At 40.2% G+C, this 23,223-nt stretch overlaps 9 non-coding genes across 9 annotated transcripts; 3 read left to right on the forward strand and 6 right to left on the reverse strand.

Moving 5' to 3' along the window:
• Positions 1–2,193: 2,193 nt before the first annotated feature.
• On the forward strand, positions 2,194–2,265 carry trnaa-ugc (transfer RNA alanine (anticodon UGC)). Its single transcript has one exon. It is a non-coding gene; the product is annotated as a tRNA-Ala (tRNA).
• Positions 2,266–4,509: 2,244 nt separating this feature from the next.
• On the forward strand, positions 4,510–4,583 carry trnat-agu (transfer RNA threonine (anticodon AGU)). The gene has a single exon. It is a non-coding gene; the product is annotated as a tRNA-Thr (tRNA).
• A 738-nt stretch (positions 4,584–5,321) lies between these two features.
• Positions 5,322–5,394, forward strand: trnat-ugu (transfer RNA threonine (anticodon UGU)). The gene has a single exon. It is a non-coding gene; the product is annotated as a tRNA-Thr (tRNA).
• A 1,996-nt stretch (positions 5,395–7,390) lies between these two features.
• Positions 7,391–7,472, reverse strand: trnas-aga (transfer RNA serine (anticodon AGA)). Its single transcript has one exon. It is a non-coding gene; the product is annotated as a tRNA-Ser (tRNA).
• A 3,915-nt stretch (positions 7,473–11,387) lies between these two features.
• trnas-cga (transfer RNA serine (anticodon CGA)) lies at positions 11,388–11,469 on the reverse strand. The gene has a single exon. It is a non-coding gene; the product is annotated as a tRNA-Ser (tRNA).
• Positions 11,470–12,796: 1,327 nt separating this feature from the next.
• Positions 12,797–12,869, reverse strand: trnat-ugu (transfer RNA threonine (anticodon UGU)). Its single transcript has one exon. It is a non-coding gene; the product is annotated as a tRNA-Thr (tRNA).
• A 1,078-nt stretch (positions 12,870–13,947) lies between these two features.
• Positions 13,948–14,019, reverse strand: trnah-gug (transfer RNA histidin (anticodon GUG)). The gene has a single exon. It is a non-coding gene; the product is annotated as a tRNA-His (tRNA).
• Positions 14,020–15,430: 1,411 nt separating this feature from the next.
• On the reverse strand, positions 15,431–15,512 carry trnal-aag (transfer RNA leucine (anticodon AAG)). The gene has a single exon. It is a non-coding gene; the product is annotated as a tRNA-Leu (tRNA).
• Positions 15,513–19,284: 3,772 nt separating this feature from the next.
• On the reverse strand, positions 19,285–19,366 carry trnal-aag (transfer RNA leucine (anticodon AAG)). Its single transcript has one exon. It is a non-coding gene; the product is annotated as a tRNA-Leu (tRNA).
• Between the last annotated feature and the right edge of the window lie 3,857 nt (positions 19,367–23,223).

The following is a 23,223-nucleotide window of genomic DNA, read 5'->3' on the forward strand; positions in this document are numbered from 1 at the left end:
GGCCCAAAGGAAGACATTAAGACGTTTAGATGTTTTGTGGGAAAAACGTAGACAGTTTGAAACTTTTTTTATTTAGTAAAACTTTCTTCTCATCTCTAAAACCATTTTTTTGGGGCTAACAGGAGTCAGTGTCATTTTTTCATTTTAGAAATACATTTTTGTCACCCTTATATATTTCTAAACTCACAAAAGTTTAGAAAAAGCGCAAATTGTGTAAATTGTCCCTCATCATACCAACACTCTAGAAGTTGGCCATTTTTAACTGTACGCTCTCAAGTTATTGTTGTTTTGTAGTTAAAATAAAATAAATTCACAAGGCCTAATGCTGATTATTTGTGACTTGATTTGGTGGATTTATCCTTCCTGCCGTTTCTGTGTTTAAACTCCTTGACAAGATAACGTTTCCCATCCACTTAAAGTGCTGAAAGACTCAGATTATTATTCTAAGTGTGTGACAACATTATGGGATGGATCCCTACAGAGATAGAGCTTTTAGATAGAAAATGAAGGTGATTTTCTTACTAAACCAAGTGATATAGCAAATTGTGTCAATGATTATTTCATAAATTAAATAAATAATCTTAAAAATACTACACAGCTACACAACACAGATTGTCAAAAACATTGATAAATAAGATCAGGAAGTAAAACATGTAGCTTCTGATGAATTGTAAAACATACCCCTGGTGTAGACTATCTTGAATATAGTGGATTAAGCCAATAGTTTCAATCATTGTTCCTACTATTGCTCATATAATTAATATGTGTGTTATGGAAATATATGTCTGCAAGCATGGAAGATATGTAAATTGTGTGCCAATACCAAAGAATAAGAAAATGCCTTTCTCTGGATCAAACAGTGACCAATAAGCTTATTACAAATTCTTGGTAAAATAATGGAAAGAATTGTTTACGAACAGATTCATCTTATTTTTGAAATAATTTAGTTAGTTTTTCAGCATACATACATACAGAGGAAAACACTCAACTGCCACTGCCCTGACTCAGATGGTTGATTGGTTTAAGGATATGAACGAGAGGAAAATATATGGTGTTGTGTGCTTGATTTTACTGCAGCATTGATATATTGACCACAATTTACTGTTAAAAAAATTGGAATATTATGGTTTTTCACAAACCGCATTATTATGGATGGAAAGCTATTTGACTGATAGGAGACAATTAGTTTACTTTATGGAAGATTTTCAGGCTTGTGGAACATGGAGTTCCTCAAGGAGTTGTCTTGGGCCACTCCTCTTCACAATCTTTACTAACGATTTACCATCTGTTACTAAACTACAGAGAGAGTTACAGTGGTGGACGGATCAGAAGTAACAAACTGATCTCAATGGCTCTACAACTACTAGTTTAGTGGTTGGAACTCCTTTTTTAATGTTCCAATCGAAACTTGAACTCAGTATAGAGCAAACTTCTGTAGAGCAAAGAGAAGAGGCTAAACTTTTGGGTGTGATAATTGACAAGAGATTGTGTTGGGACAAACACGTTCAGAAGCTGGTAACTAAATGGGCAACACCTTGTCAGTTATTAAAGGTGTGCAAACATCTTCACACCACAGACAGGTAAAAAAGTCCTTCAGGTTTTTGTTTTTTTCACATATGGATTACTGCTCAGTGGTGTGGTCCAGCACTTCAGCAATAATATGAAAAATTTACAAGTGATTCAGAATAAAGCTGCACATGTGGCTTTTTTGTGTGGGTTTAGATCAATGTTGATAACATGCATGAACAACTCTTATGGTTTAAAGTTAAAAATAGATTTGTGTATTTGTTAATGTTTTTTTCATAATGTTATAACAAGCAAAACACCTTTTATTTCAAACAGAAAACTATCCTTTAGAACTGCTACACATCATTATCCAACAAGGCATGCAGTAGGAGGGAGTTTTATTTGACCTAAAGTGAAAACTAAGTCAATTTAGCGGAGTAGTGTCTTTTTTTTTTATTTCTTGTATAAATTGCGTTAACTTTATGACTTAATTATGGTTAGTATTTTCTAATTTATGTCTGTGTTTGTGTAATGAAATGTCATAGAGTATTGTCAAAGAAAGGATTGTAGGACCCCAGGAAGAAAAGCTTTTAGTTCATGCTGAAGCGAATGGGGATCCAAATAAAACAAACAAACAAGTTTACTTCAACATTTTTTCCCGGGTAGGGGTTTCTGTAGAAACATTCAGGGGATGTAGCTCAGTGGTAGAGCGCAATGCTTTGCATGTATGAGGCCCCGGTTCAATCCCCGGCATCTCCAGCAAGTTTTCTGTAACAGTCTGTAAAGAGAGCTGCAAACCTCTTATTCTGAAAGACAGAAGTATTAAAAGGCAATCTCCTTGTGTTCATGGTAATTAATGCAAAAATCAGTCTCAATCACCAGATATGTTGCAAGATTTGCAGTGAACAGTGCATTGTCCTAATGTGGATCAAATAAAACAAACAAACAAAATGCATTAGCAACTTTGCATCAAGGAAATGTGATCATCAGTGACTAGAAGGGCAATGTTCAAGTAGTTTGTTTGGCATGTAGTGTTTTTATGGCAACACTGCCAGATTGAGCTGTCTGATTATTTTGAACAACAGACTACTTTTGACGCAAAACATTTACCAAAATTGGAAATTGAATTTTGGTAAAAAGGAAATGCAGCTTAGATTTGTCACTGACTTGAAAGACTAGGGTCAGGTAGATTGTCATGGGGTCTTTTCATGGCTCCACTGACCGAGTGTCCGATAGCGTTCTTCTCTTATTCAATGATCTTAGAAAAAGTAAAGAACTTTGGAACCATTCAGGGATGTAGCTCAGTGGTAGAGTGCATGCTTTGCATGTATGAGGACCTGGGTTCAATCCCCAGATGCTCCATCAGGTATTCCTGGTCCAGTCTGTCAAAGAGCTGCAGAAGCTCTTATTCTGAAGAGAAAATGAAACAATGCAGCAAGTATTAAAAGGCCATAAAGTGGATGATTAACTTATCAAGTGTCTAAAAACTCGGTGCACTTTACCCATGTCCTGCTTTACTCAACAACTGAAAAGGATTAGTGCATATTTGAATAGCACAGTGTTGTGGGTTGCCGTGACCTCCTTGCGTTTATGGTAATTAATGCAAAATCAGTGTCAATGCCCAGATGTGTATCAAGATTTGCAGTGAACATTGCATTGCCCAGTGATGGTGGTATAGTGGTGAGCATAGCTGCCTTCCAAGCAGTTCACCTGGGTTTGATTCCCAGCCATTGCATTAGTTTTCATTTTGTGGTTACTTGCTTTATTTGTGAAGATTTGCCAGAAAGGTTACACGCCCAACCCAATTTGATAAAATATTAGATCTCTGTTATGGTACAAATAAGGGAGCCTATCAATCAATCAAGCTGCCTCCACGAGGATCCACAGACACAGGAAGTGCACTACAATTTGCACTTTGCCCGTGTTTGGTAACTACTATTAACCAGTTGAAAAGTTTATCAACAGAGCAGAAAGCAGCAGAAAGACAACAGGTGTGTTACTTTTCAACTATAATTTATAGCATAGCAGTGCTGGATAACCACTGTAGGGAGGAGACGTTGGACAGTTTTTTTGTCTCGTTCCAGTGATTGGCATGTCTGGGTGATGGCGTTGGATATTTGTTAGCATGTTGGATGTATTTACACTCACGTACCAACAACGCCGGCCCACAGTCCTCGTTTTCTCCACCACTTTCTCACCTGTACTACTGGAACTGACTGGGAAACCAAAGTTTCCCCGTGGGTCGCCACCACTCGTCGTAGGAGAGGCTACTCTTCCTTAGTGCTGCTGGCTTTGACTCATATGAAGGAAAATATAGAGGCAAAAGGTGAGAGCTTGCAGAACAAAAGAATCTGAACTTATATGTTTAAATTATAGCGGATAGATATCAGAGATCCACCCATTACTTTAATTTTTATGCGTTGTACTTTTCCCATGTCGGGTAAGTTAGGGAAACTGTTACAGCATAGCGGAGTATTCTGTCCACCTCCACACGCGTAGTCTTCTCTTCAAGCAGACTTACTGCCTCCTGGTCTTGTCTTGACCTGGTTACCACTTTCTCATTTTGTATGGCAGCACATCCAGCTGCTAGAGATTCTCGACAATCTGGAAGAGCTCCATGTTGGAAGGAACAGTGGACGTCAGAAGGTACTGTTGCGGCCGTAGCTGTTGCTCTACGATCCATGCTGGGCTCTGAAACGTCCCCCCCAAGTCTGGTTCAAATGGTGACTGGTCCATCTGGTGGACCGAGCTTCACTGGCTCTATGGGGGTGAGATGTGGATGATCAGCACCAAAGGGAAGGAGTGGGCTGGCGTTCTCAAACTACTGAAGGGAGAGACCTGCCAGGTACTTACACCTCTTCTGCAGACTGACTGGATAAGATTGATCCGCCAAGCCTAGGCGAGTTAAGCCGTTACTCCCAATACTGCCAGTCAGTATACTGTATGTTTAGCTTATACAAGGTAAAAGACAAATTAAGACTTACCAAGGTAGCTTCTCGTGGAGGTGCTGTGGCTTAGTTGGTTAAAGTGCCTGTCTAGTAAACAGGAGATCCTGGGTTCAAATCCCAGCAGCACCTTGTTGTTGGAGAGATTACCTCTTTTGGCGTGTCGTCATCATCATGTCGACCCAATCCCTGTGAAAGCACCCTGGTAGCAAATGAAAATGGCATGTTACATTTACACAGAAACACCAATAACATGCCCACAAGGTGTTCTATTTGCCTGATAACTAATGAAATTAATCAATAAATGCGCTATTTTGGCTCCACTACAGTTCTGTGTCAGTCAACTGCTCCATTTCACTCACCACTGAGTCAGACTTAATGCCCCGCCCACAACACCATCTGATTGGCAGGCAACTTAAAAACAAGTACAGGTAATCTCTGCAACAACAAGGTGCTGCTGGGATTTGAACTCAGGAACTTCTGATGACTAGACAGGCACTTTAACTAACTAATCCACAGCACCTCTGGGGAGGAGCACGGATGCATGGCCATTATGGAGGTACTCGGTGTAAACAACTGAGGTGGTTGGGTCATCTGGTAAGGATGCCTCCTGGGGGCCTCCGTAGAGAGCTGGTCCAGGCACATCCAGCTGGGAGGAGGCCTCGGGGAAGACCCAGGACTAGGTGGAGAGAGTACATCTCCAACCTGGCCTGGGAACGCCTCAGGATCCCCCAGTCGGAGCTGGTTTATGTGGCTAGGCAAAGGGCAGTTTGGGGTCCCCTGCTGGAGCTGCTGGACAAAGATGGATGGATGGGGGGAACCCTTTTCACTAGCTCATTGTATGCTTGCAAGACGGACTTCACTGCAGGAGGCGCTGTAGCTTAGTGGTTAAAGCGCCTGTCTTGTAAACAGGAGATCCTGGGTCCAAATCCCAGCAGTGCCTGGTTATCACTGAATGAAGTGTTTCTATATGTTTGCCAATACTAAACGTGTGCAAACAAGTTAATGCTTGATGTTTCTAAAGCACTTAAGTGACATGTTGTGTTGTTTTCTACCATAACATTACATGTGTCCATGTAAAGCAAAATTAAAGCCAAGGTGTTTTTGCAACTTTAGTGTGAAGATTATAAAGTTTTTATTATCATGAATTTCAGTCTTACCTTGGAAGCTTAGGGCTCCTGCACACTGCCTGATGGCGTGAGCATGTCAGCTGAGGTTAGAATGCCTACCGTATTTGTCAATACTGTTAACATGAGAGAAATATAAAAAAAACAGACACACCACGCAGCAAACGCTATGTTAACTGTTGAGGAGGACTAAATTAAGACTGTATTTTAAGCTTTTCATGGCTTTCCATGGAACATGGCCTGCCTGGAGGGAGTGGTTAATGACCTTTGTGAGGAAGGGACTTATGGCATGGAGGTTAGATTTTACCAGGGCTTTGGGAAAAGGGTCTCTCATTTCTCAAGGTCCTTGCATAGGACTTCTGTTGTTCTCGGTAGGCCTGCCTGAACATGAGTCCTGAGGCGTCGCTCAAGGACATGTCCAGCTGTTTTCATTTGCCGGAGTTCGTAGGGGTCCCCTGCTGTAGCTGCTGGACGAAGATGGGTGGATGGAAGCAACCGTGTTCATTAGCTCATTGTATTCTTGCAAGACAGGCTTATCTGTAGAAGGCGCTGTAGCTTAGTGGTTAAAGCGCCTGTCTTGTAAACAGGAGATCCCGGGTCCAAATCCCAGCAGGAACGTTATAACCAGGAGGGAACGTTCTCTAAACGTTAGCGTTTTGTTCAAACTAACCTTTAGAGAACCAAAAATTAACGTTCCCTAACGTTCTCTAAACGTTCTGTGTTAGTGAGGTACTTATCGCTGTCAAAAGGTATGGTGTTATGTTTGACAATGATACTCAATACAGGAAACATGACAATGCATACTATTTTTTTTTATTCTTCAGGTTTGTCTTTTTGTCGTTAATGGCCACAAGTGAACAGTTCCTTTCTGCCTTTGACCGACATATTTCGGCTTGTTTGTCCAGCCCCTGAGCATGCACAGCAGAGCAGAGTGGCGCAGCGGAAGCGTGCTGGGCCCATAACCCAGAGGACGAAGGATCGAAACCATCCTCTGCTAGTTCCTATACTTTGTACCAGCAACATAACATCTGTTGCTGCAAGTGCCTGAAGTGAAATGTCTCTTCCGGCTGAAGAGTAAATTTAATAGTTTAAGTTCATTTCATCCATAAAAATAGAAACTACAGTGCTCATACCTGCTGTAACACCCATTAAAACTGGAGCATAAAACAATAAATACATTACACTACAGTTAATAAATACTGTAAATAGAAACTTGTACGTTTAAAGTGCTTGTTGTGCTGTCTACCAGTCAGATTACCACAGGAGGTAATATCTTTTGCAGTTCTTTTAAAGACTCTACCATAATACCTGCTGGAGATGACAGGTCCTCATACATGTAAAGCATGCCCTCTACCACTGAGCTACATCCCCTGAGGATTTTCAGATTTTTTACTTTTTTCTGAGATAGATTTAGACTTATCTTTATTAATCCTTTTGGGAAGACTCCCGCAAGGAAATTGAAATATCACTGAATAAAAGAAGAAACCTGGGTAAAACGTGTAATGTTAATGTTGTATATGGCTTCAAAACCTGTAAATGCAACTGCGGTGGCTGGAAATCAAACCTGGGAAAAATGCTTGCACTGATGATATTATTCATAGTCAAAAAGTAACATATCTGTTGCCTTTCTGCTGGACAATACAACGTTTACTGCAAATCTTGTAACACAGACTGAAAATAAATGCTAAGAAATACATTGCTGGAGGCTTCCAGTAGTTATGAGATAATACAATATTGTTCACGAAGGTACATCTGCAATTTGGTATAATGTCATATGTTGTTGGTTTTCTACCGCTCTTAAAGAATGCCTCTCGTTGTCAGCAGGATTCGAACCTGCGCGGGGAGACCCCAATGGATTTCTAGTCCATCGCCTTAACCACTCGGCCACGACAACCTGAAACACAGCCCTATACCTGTTTGCATGAATGTTCATAAACATTTCAATTGGTTAGTAATACCAGACATGGACAAAGTGCAAATCATAGTCTGTGGATAGTTGTGGATGAAGTTTGATTGATTGATATGCTCCCTTATTTGTACAAGAGCTATTTTGTAACAGAGATCTAATGTTTTATCAAATCTGGTTGGGCAAATAACCTTTCTGCTTACTTCCTACTTGTTTCTGCATTTGTTCAGAGCTATGTCTGATGATGAACTCACTACCGGGAACACCCCAAAGAGAAGCACTTATGAACCCAATAATCATCAGTGTCTCCATTTGAGATGATCTGAATGTGATTACAATGACATCCATCTTCCGTTAGTCTGTAGCGTTGTCATGTTCAACTGCCCCAACAAGTAGCACTTACTGAATTCAACAGTCAAGTCAATGCTAAAGTTACAGTAATAAGAATGACTTAGAAAACATTTCAGCATTGTTCAACCAGTAACAAGGGAGAATATCCTTTTAAACATTTCTATAGGGAGGAAACTACCCGTCTGTCTGTACAGACTACAACTCAACCCTTTTTCAAACCTAAGCTGGGTGAGTAACGTTTCCAGATGTCTTGTGTAGGTGTTGCAGAAATGCTGGAGTAGTGTGGATACATGGCCTAAATAAAACAACAGATATGTGTTGTTATAGGAAAACAGTATTAAATTGAATATAGTCCAAGAAAGACAAAACTTTACATAAGCATTGAGCATGTTCCTGCTGTCAAAGAGAGCTTTACCGTGACGTAGGATCACCTACCTCAGGATCCAGGAATCCACAAAAACAACAAATGAGGCTAAAGAGTTATATAAACATTTGAATAAAAACATGTATGTGCATGAGTAAAGACAATGAAACCTGTACTCTTTCTCTATCTATGTTGTTTCTTCTTGCTGACATAGTGCCAAATGTTGTCCGGCTCACTGATGACTCGACTGAACCATTTAATTGTATCACTCAGTGTTCAAAATTAATAAAAATCAAACATGTTTTCTGCCCGGTTTCCAATCCGGGACCAGTTTCAGCGGAGTCTGATTTAAAGGAAATGGTACTCTTTAAAAGTGTTGGGGTTCTACCGTTAAACTAATGAGGAAGAATCTGACAAATTGAAATTAACCAAAAACAAGTCCAGGAACTTACTCCTTCAAACGTTACACCTGAATCTGTCAAGTCCTGACCATTCCCTGACCGGGAATTGAACCAGGCCGCGGCGGTGAAAGCGCCGAATCCTAGCCACTAGACCATCAGGAGTCACATCTCTCCAATTCATCTTTGTAGATGTGAGTTTCCTTGTGCAAATGTGAAAAGTGACGTGTAAAAAAAAAAGCTTTACAAATTTTGAGAAAAACCCACCAAGATTTAAGAAGGAAAATCAGAGGGAGAAGACAAGGACAGATCGGTGGCAGAAGACGGGGACAGATCAGAGGGAGAAGATGGCGACATATCAGAGGGAGAAGACCGGGACAGATCCGTGGGAAAAGACGGGGACATATCAGAGGGAAAGACGGGGACATATCAGAGGGAGAAGACGGGGACATATCAGAGGGAAAAGACGTTGACATATCAGAGGGAAAAGACGGGGACATATAAGGGAGAGAAAACGGGGACGGATCTGTGGGAGAAGACAGGGACATATCGGAGGGAGAAAACGGGGACATATCAGAGGGAGAAGACGGGGACAGATCAAAGGACCAACACACGGAGACTTTGATTCCTAATAATTAAACTGAAATAATAAATCTGTCTTCCAGGAAAAGACGGGGACAGATCCGTCTGGAGAAGACGGGGACCGATTAGAGGACCAACCCAACATCACGAAGACAGAGACAGATCCTTTTATTCGTCCTTATTTCTTGTTGGAGAACAGAAGAACTCAGTTTTGTTTTTATTTTCTGTTTACGTCCGTTTTAAAACCTGAGCACCTTATTTAAGTTTTGTTGCATGAATGTTTTATTTTGAAAGAGTGTAAAACCACTTCCTAATAAAACAGGTTGAACTATCTGAGGTTCATTCATAAAGTGTGTGTGTCTGCGTGTGTGTGTGTGACAAAAAAAAACAATGATTCAGTTTAAAATATATTTTCATCCACAAATAAATTTTAGTCTTCAAAGCCTCGTAGTAACTCATAGTATAGCACGTCAAAATATTCATAAAAAAAATAGTATAGTATGTCGAAATAGTCCTAAAAAGTCATGGCATGACGTCTCGAAAATTCCTAAAAAGTCATAGTTTAGTATGTCAAAAAATTCATTAAAGTCACAGTATAGTATGTCAAACAATTCATAAAAGTCATAGTATAGTATGACAAAAATTCATATAGTGTCATAAAAATTCATAGTATAGTATGTCAAAAAATATATAAAAAGTCATACTATAGTTTGTTGAAATATTTATAAAAAGTCATAGTATAGTATGTCAAAATTCATAAAAATTCATAAACAGTCATAGTATAGTATGTCACAAATTCATAAAAAGTCACAGTATAGTATGTCACAAATTCATAAAAAGTCACAGTATAGTAAGTCAAAATATTCATAAAAAGTCACAGTATAGTATTTCAAAAACTTTATAAAAGTCATAGTATAGTATGTCAAAAAATTAATAAAAGTCACAGTATAGTATTTCAAAAAAATCATAAAAGTCATAGTATAGTATGACAAAAATGTCATAAGTCATAGGATAGTATGTTAAAAAAATCATAAGTCTTAAAAAGTCATGGTATAACATGTATAAAATTCATAAAAGTCATAGTTTAGTATGACAAAAAAATCATAAAAGTCATAGTATAGTATGTCGAAAAATTCTAAAAAAGTTAAAGTATAATATGTCAAAAATGTGTGAAAGTCATAGTATAGTATGACTAAATATTCATAAAATGTCATAAAAAGTCACACTGTATTACATCCAAATATTCCTAAAAAAGAAGATTCCTAAGTCCTCTGGAGAATGCGGGCATCGATCCCGCTACCTGACGCATGCTAAGCAAGCGCTCTACCATTTGAGCTAATTCCCCTCTTCAAGAGAAGGTCATAGAATAGTATATCAAAAATTCACAAAAAGTCATTAAAGCCATAGTATGTCAAAAAAATCATAAAAAGTCATAGTTTAGTATGTCGAAATATTCATGAAAGTCATAGTGTAGTTGTCAAAAAATTCATAAAAAGTAATAAAAACTCATAGTATAGTATATCAAAATGTTGTAACAAGTCCAACTTTATAGTTCTTGTTGTAAAGCAAGAAAAATAAATTTCGGTTATGCTGAAATTAAACTTAGTGGTTAAAGCACCTGTCTTGTAAACAGGTGATCCTGGGTCCAAATCCCAGCAGTGCCTGGTAATCAGTTAATACTTACGTTATCTCCACTACAAAGAGTGTGTATATTTGCTTTTGCTATAGTGATTAACAAGCATTATTTAATTTTGCCCAGTTGTGGCCTGTTGAGGGGCAATACATATCTAAAGGAAATGGATTGAACCCATTTTTTAATATTTTTAAACCTTGTTTTGTTGGGGCTGAACATGGCCCAGGTGTACACCAGGACCCTGTGACATCACTGTCAGGTGGGGTTTCAGGTGTTTGATGCTAAATGAGGTCAGAGGTGAAATAAACATGAACTTTACCGACCAAGGCACTTTGGGCACTGACTGCCTTACTTTAACGTCTTCAATGCTGCTGGAAGGAAAATTAATACATTGATTATTTGATATTAATTGACTATATCGGATATGCAACTGAAAGAAGAATCACTGTGTCTTCATGGATCTAAGAAGAGGGAGCCAACTCGTAGGGATCTGCACCACCAATGAACTGTAATTTCTCAAAATATCTTCCTCCCCTATATCTCACTGAATTCTTAATTACTCTGCAGTTAGCAATCGCTGTGAGCAGGGTTTGAACCTGCGCAGGGAGACCCCATTGGATTTCGAGTCCAACGCCTTAACCACTCGGCCATCACAGCTGTAAAATATGCTCTGTTTTTACAGTGGAGAACCCCTGAGGCCTGAAAGACTCCATTACAGTTGGTACCATCAATCAGACAAAGATAGAGCCTATCTCACAAGTACCTTGGCCAGTTCTGAATGACTGATGGGGATTCCCAAGCACTTCAGTTCCAAAGGATCATTCAAATCTTGAGGGTATTTCAGGTGTAATGTGGGTAGTTAATCCACCCCCTTTAGATGATCTGATTCATTTCCAAACCAGTCCAGATTAATAATTAACAAGTTATTGAATCACATGTCAATGAGAAACATACATGTGTACAGACAAGGCTAGCAGCAACAGCGCCACGTCAGAAACATTTCTGGTGTGCAAAGACCAAGAAAATACCACGCAACAGAAATGCCATGCTCACACCACACAGGCAGTGTGCAGGAGGCCTTACCCCTGACTTCCACCAACTGTGGATCCACTCCGCTTCGTGTCTGCTCCGTGATCCACAGTCTGTCAACACCCACCAGGTCCAGATTTGTTGCAGGCCATGACGGACCACTGAAGTCACAAGGACCCACGGGATTTTGCGAATTCATGTATGATCACGCAATATAACAGGATGTAGTTTCTATAAACAGAACCACAAAACCTGATGAATGAACTAGCTTAAACTTGCCTTGCTCTGAATTTCATGTGTTTTCATGTATCTTCTTAAGCCCGTATTATTGTAGTCTTTCTGTGTAAATGTAACATGCCTTTTTCATTTGCTACCAGGGCTTAATGAGTAGCATGGGGATTGGGTAGACATGATGATGGGATGCATAAAGAGGTAATGACTGCAACAACAAGATGCTGCAGGGATTTGAACCCTGGATCTCCTGTTTACTAGACAGGCACTTTAACCAGCTAAGCCACAGCACACCCTTGAGTACTACTCACAAACAAAACAACAGTGATGACTTGTGGTAAGGAATTGGTCCTGACTCTGTTGGTTTTGGCGTAAAGTGCTCTGTAGCACTTACCAGAGGGGAGAAGCTGGAATGGGTTGTGTCCGGGGTGAGATGGGTGAGAGGGCGCGAGGCCATCCGTCATCACCTGCACACTTGATGAGTGTCATTGGTGGAAGTCTAAACCAGTGATTCCCAAAATGGCTGACCTAACAGCGTGCAGCCCACCTGCACCTATTAAAGGCAGCATTCCACTCCACTGGTATAGACTATTTTCAGCCACATATAATGTTATAAGACAACATCACATGTCACTTTTATGCTCTGGAAAATAAGGCAGCTGGTATCTTTGTTTGTCTGTTAAGAATCACAAATCATATGGATAAACTCCATTAAGTGACAACCAGGCGCTGCTGGGATTTGGACCCAGGACCTCCTGTTTACAAGACAGGCGCTTTAACCACTAAGCTACAGCGCCTTCGACAGAAAAGTCTGTCTTGCAAGAATACAACGAGCTAATGAACAGGGTTGCTTCCATACATGCATCTTCGTCCAGCAGCTCCAGTAGGGGACCCCTACGAACTCCGGCAAATGAAAACAGCTGGACGTGTCCTTGAGCGACGTCTCAGGACTCACTGTTCATAGGAAGGCCTACTGAGAACAACAGAAGTCCTATGCAAGGACCTTGAGAGATGAGAGACCCTTTCCCCACAGCCCTGGTAAAATCCAACCTCCTTGCCATAAGTCCCCTCATCACAAAGGTCATAAACCACTCCCTCCAGTCAGGCCATGTTCCATCAACACTGAAAACAGCTGTTATCATGACATTTCTTATGGAAAGCCATGGAACGCTTAAAACACAGTCCTAATTTAGTCCTCCTCAACAGTTAACATAGCGTTGTGTGGCGTGTCTGTTTTTATTTCTCCCATGTTAACAGTATTGACCAATACGGTAGGCATTCTAACCTCAGCTGACACGCTCACGCCATGCAGGCAGTGTGCAGGAGCCCTAAGCTTCCAAGGTAAGACTGAAATTCATGATAATAAAAACTTTATAATCTTCACACTAAAGTTGCAACAACACCTCCAACAAAAGGCTTTCATTCGCTTTACATGGACACATGTAATGTTATGGTACAAAACAACAACACATGTCACTTTAGTGCTCTAGAAAATCAGGCTTCATCTTTGTTGCACATGTTAAGTATCACGAACCATGTGGAAACACTTTATTAAGTGATAACCAGGCACTGCTGGGATTTGGATCTAGGATCTCCTGTTTACGAGAAAGGCGCTTTAACCACTAAGCTACAGCGCCTGCCTGCTAAGTCTGTCTTGCAAAAATATAATGACCTAGTGAAAATATCTTTAATATGTTCAACTAAGTCTAAATTTGGAGCTCTTTTAGGTTAAAATGAAGTACAGGTCACAGTTCAACCAGCCACCACCAACATACTGTTTTCAGTCAAACAGCCAAGAATATTTTACCCGTTAGCAGAGATATGGACAGAGTAGAGGTTGATATTTTAATTTCACCAGTGCTCTGGCTTAAAACCAGGTTCCACCGAGACTTGAGCTCGGATCACTGGATTCACAGTCCAGAGTGCTTACCATTACACCATGGAACCACTGTTCTGAAAGGCAACATTGGTTTGCCATGCAGCTTCTTCCATAATATTAACACTTATGCTATTGAAGGCACACAACAATTACTGGCTAACTTAAGTCATTTAGTAAGCTAAGCGTTTACACAGGATGTGGAACAAGGCAAGTCAAGAATAGGTTTTAAAGCTCTTGCCACTAACAATGAATACAGCAGTAGATAGGTCTACTGTGTACACATGGTAACTTTACAAGGGTTGATAATGCAGATTCTCACAAAAGGTACGGCTGTACTTGCAATTCAGTATCGTGCCCAAATTAATGTCCACTATAATGTAGAGAATAGCTGAATTCAAGCTTCCCAATACCATGTCTCTGAAATTAGTTCTAGAAGGAAACAATTCATGTAAGAAGTGGGATTTGAATCCAAGCCCCCAGTGGAGACTGCGACCTGAAAGCAGCGCCTTGGAACGCTCAGCCATCCTATCTTTATCTTGTTTATCCTTATCTTCTTTAATAGTTTTTTTAATAAATTAATTCATAAAAAATATGACTAACATGTGATTATTTTTAATGTTATATTAATAAATAATGTTACAATTATATGGCTAAGTAAGCAATAAAACCTTTAAATGAGCCCTTCCTGGTTTTTTTTGTTATGTCTCGGCAAGAAGTATTATGCTTTTGGGCGGCTGTCCATCTCTACATCAGAATCAGAAATACTTGATTGATCCGTGAAGGGAAACTCTGGAAGACACTGCTTCTTTGAGCCAGTAACTAAGATATTGGATTTGTGCCTCTACAGTCCTCCGCTCTACCAACTGAGACTATTAAAGGTCAACAATGTTTATGAAAGCACTTCCCATTCTTGTTAATGTGATAACACAGGACCCCCTGGAGGGAATTTCTGACTCATCAGGGGGTGTAGCTCAGTGATAGAGCGCACTTCACAGTCTCAATGCCCAGATGTATTACAAGATTTGAAGTGAACATTTTATTGCCCAGTGATGGTGGTATAGTGGTGAGCATAGCTGCCTTCCAAGCAGTTGACCTGGGTTTGATTCCCAGCCATCGCAGTAGCTTTCTTTGAGTGATGTTACTTGCTTTTTTTACAAGAAGTCAGCAGAAAGGTTACTTGCCCAACCTGGTTTGATAAAACATTAGATCTCTTTGGGCTGCACGATTATGGCCAAAGTGATAATCACGATTATTTTGATCAATATGGAGATCACGATTAATTATCACAATTATTTTTTGATTTTCTACTCCAAAGTGCTGGAAAGGTAGGTTTCACCAATTGTTGAACCTCAAGTTAACAAGGAACAATCTCAGCAAGGTAATTGATGGATGATTCTAGTTACTTTTCCTAGTTCAGCCCAAATGACACAGCTGCAAGACATCACCTTGGTTGGCTTCCAGCTATGTAATAGATGCAAATGGCAGTGGTGGGATTTGAACCCACGCCTCCAGAGAGACTGGAGCCTTAATCCAGCGCCTTAGACCACTCGGCCACACTACCTGCAAATAACAGGTAACTTGGCGGAGGATTGGCTGAAGCTTACTTTCCACCACCTTGGAGTAGACCAGGGAGGCTGAGCAGAGTGATACGCAAGTTGCAAGGTCTACAAAATGTTAAACTTTGCCACCCGTAAGCTGTTAGAACCTTGTTGCCACCTTTCCCTCAAAATGTGAATCACAGAATTTTTTCATCCCTTGAGCCCAACAGCAGAGCAGGGTGCGCAGCGGAAGCGTGCTGGGCCCATAACCCAGAGGTCGATGGATCGAAACCATCCTCTGCTAAATTCATCATTGTGTATCAGCACTAAGTCTATTTCCAGTCTGTGGATGTTTAGCAAAGGAAGTGTCTGGGATGTAAGGTTTCTGTCTGCTGAAGAGTAAACCTGATAGCATGTCCAGTTATTTCATCTATAAAAATGGAAACAACAGTGCTCATACCTGCTGTAACACCTCTAAAAACTGGAGCATAATACTATAAACATACTACAGTTTAAGTACATAAATACAGCAAAATAGAGACTGTAAAACATGTACATTTAAAGTGCTTGTTGTGCTGTCTGATAGTCTGAGGTATAAACGAAAGAGCACACCTCTTAGTTTTTGTCACAGGAGGTCTTAGTCTACCACTACGTTCTATAACTCTACCAGTCAGATTATCACAGGAGGTAATATCTTCTGCAGCTCTTAAAGACTCTACCATAATACCTGCTGGAGATGCCAGGTCCTCGTACATGTAAAGCATGCTCTCTACCACTGAGCTACATCCCCTGAAGATTTTCAGTTTTTAAAACTGTTTTCTGAGATTGACTTAGACTTATCTTTATTAATCCTTTACTTACTTAGGGTGCTTTAGGTAACTGCCTTCCCAGCACTTGACCTGGGTTTGATTCCCAGCCTTTGCAGTAGTTTCGTTGAGTGATATTACTTACTCTATTTGTCAAGAAGTAACCAGAAAGGTTACTTGCCCAACCTGGTTTAGTACAATATTAGATCTCTGTTATGGTAAAAATAAGGCAGTACATCAATCAATCAAGCTTCCTCCATAAGGACCACAGACTGAGGCAGTCTACTACAATTTGCACTTTCTACTCCTACATTTTACAAAATGGATGTTACTTTAGTTTTGTACTAAAAGTCGTATATCAGGTGTGATTGTGAGAGAAAAGAGCAAGAGACTAGGTGTCCGGAGGATAATCAACTGAGATTGTGTGCGTCTTTTAGAACTGTAGTCCTAGAACTGATGTTGTCAGTTCATTTAAGCCTGTTGTTGTATTGGTCTGTAGTTCTGGCAAATTTAAAAGTTAGCTTGTTTGTGTTCTTCACCTGTTACCTAGGTTACACCTGTTAGCTAGCTTACACCTGCCTGATTCGATATAATGGCCATTGTTAAATGTCCTTGCTCATTAAGATAATGTAATTGATATTGGGTTTATTGTTATTATTTACTAGCATATATGATTCCTATGCCTTGTGTATGGTAGCCTTTACAATGTTATGTATTTCTTTTATTACCACACACAGCCATGGCAGAGCCCCCCCCCCCCCCCCCCCCCCATGTATATCCTGATGCTTGATTGTAATAATGCTTCAACAAAGAGAAGTTGTCTCTGTTCATGTTTTAACAGACAGCCATAAAGCAAATGCTTGTGGCTTAAAGATCGAGCTACCGCTCACAAAACATCAGACAGGCGCAGTCTCTGTGGCGCAATAGGTCAGCGCAGTCGGCTGTTAACTGAAAGGATGGTGGTTCAAGTCCACCCAGGGACGTTTGTTCTTTAAATAATCTGGAGAGAGCCAACTCTGGGACTTATCCTTCTGCAGGAGACCATAGAGCAGCCCAAAGATAACCCAACTGGCCTTATGTCTGGTTATATTAACAAATGTAATGTTAGTCACAGTCCCTGTGTGTGTCATGTGGAGAGCTGTTATATTATACTATCACTTTTTACTGACAAAATCAAGTCTTTGTTTTGGTAAAAATATTTTGTATCAAATTCTTCCTGTTGTCAAATGAGATCGTTAAGCTGAATCAGGCAGTGGAGCCATGAAAAGACCCCATGCCAATCTACCTGACCATAGTCAAATCAGTGACAAATCCAAGCTGCATTTCCTCTTTCAAACTGCATTTCTTTTTTACCAATATTAAATTTCTAATTTTGACAAAAGTAGTCTGTCATCCAAAGATGGTGGAAACTAGGCTTATCTGCTGTCACTTTTTGACCAAAAAATTCAAGTTCCAATGTTGGTAAAATGTTTTGCTTCAAAAGTAGTCTTTCGTCCAATATAATCAGAAAGCTCAATCTGGCAGTGTTGCCATAAAAACACTACATGCCAAACCAACTACTTGACCATTGCCTTTGCATCACTGACTGATCACATTATTGATGAGAAATTGCTAATAGGATTTTTTTTTACGTGGCTCGTTGGTCTAGGGGTATGATTCGCTTGGGTGCGAGAGGTCCTAGGTTCAACTCCTGGACAAGCCCTGAAGCTTGGTGCTGTTCCAACCAAAATCTATACTTTAAAATCCAGTTTATTGTTAAATTAACCCAGATTAGGAGCCAGCACAATTGTAGCACAATTGTAGTACAGCATGTTGGCAATTTTCATATCCTGCTTCAACTGCACGCAGTAAAAAAAAAACTGGGAAAAGATATGAGGAACAATGAGCAGGAATGGCTCTCCTTGTTCATTGGTCTAGGTTTATGATTCTCGCTTAGGGTGCTTTAGGTCCTGGATGAGAATTCTTTGCATATAAGTAGAGGAATGGATTGAATAATCTGGTTTAGTTATTGAATATGATGGAAAAGAGTGTCACACGCGAGGCAAATTCATCATAATACTACTATCACTTCTTAGTGGCAAAATCAAGTCGCTTTCCAGCCGCTGCATTTATCAATGTACGATCATTCTTATGCTCTGATTGGTGTGATACGAACGTTTCATGAATCTCACGTAAAGCCTGTCGTGAAAGGATTTCTGCGCTCATATCTACCACAACCTCTTTTTTGTTTCATGTTATGTCTCGGCAAGAAGTGTCATGCTTTTGGGTCAATAAGTAGGTTCCATATCTACATCAGAATCAGAAATTCTTGATTGATCCCTGAAGGGAAACTCTTGAAGAAAACTTATCCTTCGAGCCAGAGTTGAACCAGCGACCTAAGGATTTCAGCTTTATGCCTCTACAGTCCTCCGCTCTACCAACTGAGCTATCGAAGGGAGCCAGCATTGTCATACGAACTTCCATTCGGTTGATTGTGATAACACAGGACCCCCCCGGAGGGACTTTCAGTGATAGAGTGCATTTCCAGTCTCAATACCCAGATGTATTACAAGATTTGAAGTGAAAAAGTGCTGTCCAGTGATGGTGGTATAGTGGTGAGCAAAGCTGCCTTCCAAGCAGTTGACCTGGGTTCGATTCCCAGCCATCACAGTAGCTTTCTTTGAGTTGTGTTATTTGCTTTTTTTTACAAGAAGTCAGCAGAAAGGTTACTTGCCCAACCTGGTTTGATAAAATCTCTTTGAGCTGCACGGTTATGGCCAAAATGATAACGACAATTAGAGATCACGATTAACTATCGCAATTATTTGCTGATTTTCTACTCCAAAGTGCTGGAAAGGAAGGTTTCACCAATCATTGAACCTCAGGTTAACAAGGAATAATCTCAGCAAGGTGATTGATGGATGATTCTAGTTACTTCACCAAGTTCAGCCCAATGACACAGCTGTAAGAGACCACATTGGTTGGCTTCCAGCTATGTAATATTTGCAAATGGCAGTGGTGGGATTTGAACCCACGCCTCCAGAGAGACTGGAGCCTTAATCCAGTGCCTTAGACCATTCGGCCACACTACCGCAAGTAGCAGCTGTCCACATTGTGACAAACACAGGCACCGTAACTAACGGTATATTTGTAATGTTATTGGGAAAAAAACCTTTGCAAGGAAAAAGCCAATACTTTATTAAAAAATGTTATCACACTTTGTCATTTTTCTCTGGCATTGTTGATTATTAGAATATTATAACCAGCATTAAGTGAGTAGGTTTAGGTCTGTGTGAATATGGGCTGAGCATTTACCTGGGCTGAACTTGTGACCATCTTCTTTTGCATTCACTGTAAAGAGCTATTACTCCTCCAACTGTTAACTATTGTTCCAGAGACAAATAGGATATACAGTTTTAGATTGCAAGGTAACTGTCCGAGACCAAAGACTTAACAGAAATACCAGCAAGTTCTGGAGGTCCAAATGGCATCTTTGATGGCGGCCAGGGTGAGACACTGATTTGCAAAGTGTATAGCTGTAAATCTACTCCCTAAAAACAATAACAGGTCGGCACTCTTTTCCTCCTTTCTCCTTGGCTTCTTCATCACTCTTTTTTGCACTCGTTCCACTTGGACCTCCACAGTAAATAAAAGATGGCTCGTTCCAGGTCTAAAATCCCTTCAAAAAAGAGCTGATGAGTAAATCAAAGCTAAAATCACTGCCTTTTTTAAAACACAATGTGAATAGTTAACGTGTAAGCAATCAGGGAAGCTCACATAAAGATAGCTGTTGGAACCTTGGTCCTTCCAAACCTACCTCAAAATGTGAATCACAGATTTAACAGCTCCTGGGCAGGTTAAGGAGAGCAGAGTGGCGCAGCGGAAGTGTGCTGGGACCATAACCAGATGGGGAGATTTATCTACCAGCTGCTAATTGTTTACCACAGCTACATTTAGACTACTACTACCACTGCTTGGGCCCATTTTCACACAGCCCTAAAGCTACTCACTACTCAAATCAACAATGCCAGAGAAAAATGACAAAGAGTGATAAACATTTTTTAATAAAGTACTGGCATTTTTCATCAACAGTTTCACTCTACCAATTGACAACTCCTTGGTCTCCCCTTCCCCTCAGGTCAAGAATCTGGGCGTAATCCTCGACTCCTCCTTATCCTTTCAGTCACACATAAATAATATCTGCCGGTCCGCATACTTCCACCTACGCAACATTAACCGCCTCCGTCCCTACCTACCACTCACACTGCCTCCATCCTTATCCACAGCCTCATCACCTCCCGCCTTGACTACTGTAACTCTCTCCTTTTTGGCCTCCCTCAAATATCCCTCCATAAACTTCAACTTTTCAGAACTCAGCAGCTCGTGTCGTCACCAGAAACCCCTTCCATCATATAACCCCGGTCCTCCAGCAGCTCATTGGCTTCCAGTTCAATTCAGAATACAATTTAAAATCCTTCTCCATACTTTCAAAGCCATCCATAACCCTGCTCCATATCTATCAGAACTCCTTCACATCGGTCCCTCACGCTCCCTCAGATCTTCCTCTCCATCCACCTCACTCACTGTCCCCCAGCTTGACTTGTCACCATGGGGAGCAGAGCCTTCAGCTGCTCTGCTCCCCAGCTCTGGAACTGACTCCACCTGTCCTCCGCAGTATCGACTCTCTCCCCCTGTTCAAAACCAGACTCAAAACCCACCTGTTCCAGCTTTCTATTTGTAAATACACTCTTCCTGTCATTTTTTCATAACTGTTATACTTTTCAGTTGCCTGTATCTGTCTTTTTTTGTCTGTAAAGCGACCTGAGTGCTTAGAAAGGCGCTGTTAAATAAAATGTATATTATTTTTATATTTTTCAATAAAGTATTTGTTTTTGCCTTGCGAAAGTTTTGTTCCAATAACATTAGAATATGTGGGTGTGGGACGCCCGGGTAGCTCAGTTGGTGAAGAGGGCGTTTGCTGCATGTCATTCTCTCTCTCTGTCCTTACATGTCTTCAGCTGTCCTATATAAACAACAGGAGTTGGTGGAGATTGAGGGATATGAACTGTCACTCATCAATAGGAAACAATCAAAGGGTGGGGGGGTTGCATTTTATATTGACCAAAGATTTCAATGTCAATAGTTACTAAAATGTCTTTTGTTTTAGATACAGTGATTTTTACATGGAGTCTGGTGGAGATATGCTGCTCTATACACGCTAAAAATAGTGATTATTTACATGGAGTCTGGTGGGTTTGTGATGTTTTATGATAAACTAAATGATCTTACTCTTTAACTAAAAAGCTCTATCTCTGTAGGGATCCATCACATAACGTTGTCACACACTTTGAATAATAATCTGAGTCTTCAGCACTTTTAGTGGATGGAAACGTTCTCTTATCAAGGAGTTTAAACAAAAGAAACGGCAGGAAGGATAAATCCACCAAATCAAGTCACAAATATTCAGCACGAGGCCTTGTTTAATTTTTTTATGTATTTAATTGTTCCACATTGCAAAACATTTAAAACATTCAATCCTTTGATGTTATTTACAAGTTTGCTTTCTATTATCAGATTTTGTAAAACATCATCAGGGTCTTAATTTCAGTCTGAACAGACCTCAACAGATTTAAAACCACATTCAGTCACAGAAAATATGAAATGTCAGACAAAGATTATTAAATGAAATTCCACCAAGTTGGAAAACATGTTAAACTACAAAACAATAATTTGAGAGCGTACAATTCAAAATGGCTGACTTCTAGTATGTTGGTAATGAGAGAGAGGACAATTTAAACAAATATGAATGCGCTTATTAAACTCACAATGCTCAAAGGTTAGAGTTTTTACCATTTTGGGAGTTTAGAAATATATAAGGGTGACAAAATGTATTCCTTAAAAGAAAATTACACTGACTTCTTGTCAGCCCAAAATTTTTTTATATTTATCGAGATGAGAAGAAAGTTTTTACCAAAATAAAAGTTTCAAACATGTCTACGTTTTCAAACTAAAACATCTTTAAACGTCTTAATGTTTCTCCTTTGGCCCTTCTCCTTCCACGGTGGGTACATTGTGTTAGGGTTGGGTACCGAAACCTGGTGCTAGTACGGCACCGGCCTTAACACCGGTATCTATCGGACGAATAGTAACGGGGATTTGGTGCTACTGAAACACCAGCGCTGCCTTTTCCATATAGTGGTTAATTTTGTCATTGACCAGCAATTTACTGGAGAATATTACATTTTTTTTTTACATTTCATTTGGCCATATAGTAATAGTAGTAATAAACAAGCAGTTCTTAAATTTAGCTGACTGTCTTTTTGTGCTCCTTTTTTATAAAATATAATTAAAAAAAAACTATTTTAAAAAAGGATGGGTTCAGGCACCAATTTTGGTGCCTAAATGGTTAAAGGGTTCTGAGGACAGGCAGAAAACAGTCCAGCTGATCCACAATAACATACATGTTAATCAGAGATTAAAGTATGCTGGTCAGCCTTCAACGTGGAGAGAAGATCAGAATATAACCACACAGCTATCAGGGGCATGAGGAGGAGAAAACAGCTTGGCTCTGAAACATGTTCACAACGAGGCAGAGTGAATGCGTCGGTGTCTTTTAAGGGTGCTACTCCGAGAAAACGTTTTCCACATTGTTCACACCAGTATGGCTTCTCTCCAGTGTGAATGCGCTGGTGAGTTTTAAGGTGACTAATCTGAGAAAACGTTTTCCCACATTGTTCACACCAGTACGGCTTCCCCAGTGTGAATGCGCTGGTGAGATTTAAGGCTACTACTCTGAGAAAAGGTTTTCCCACATTGCTCACAGCGGTAAGGCTTTCTCCACTGTGAATGAGCTGGTGTTTTTTAAGGCCAACATTATGAGGAAAGGTCCCCCACATGGTTCACACAGTACGGCTTCTCTCCACTGTGAATGCGCTGGTGAGTTTTAAGG

This window comes from Etheostoma spectabile, unplaced genomic scaffold (genome assembly GCF_008692095.1).
Source record: "Etheostoma spectabile isolate EspeVRDwgs_2016 unplaced genomic scaffold, UIUC_Espe_1.0 scaffold00569720, whole genome shotgun sequence".
Taxonomy (NCBI): Eukaryota; Metazoa; Chordata; class Actinopteri; order Perciformes; family Percidae; genus Etheostoma; species Etheostoma spectabile.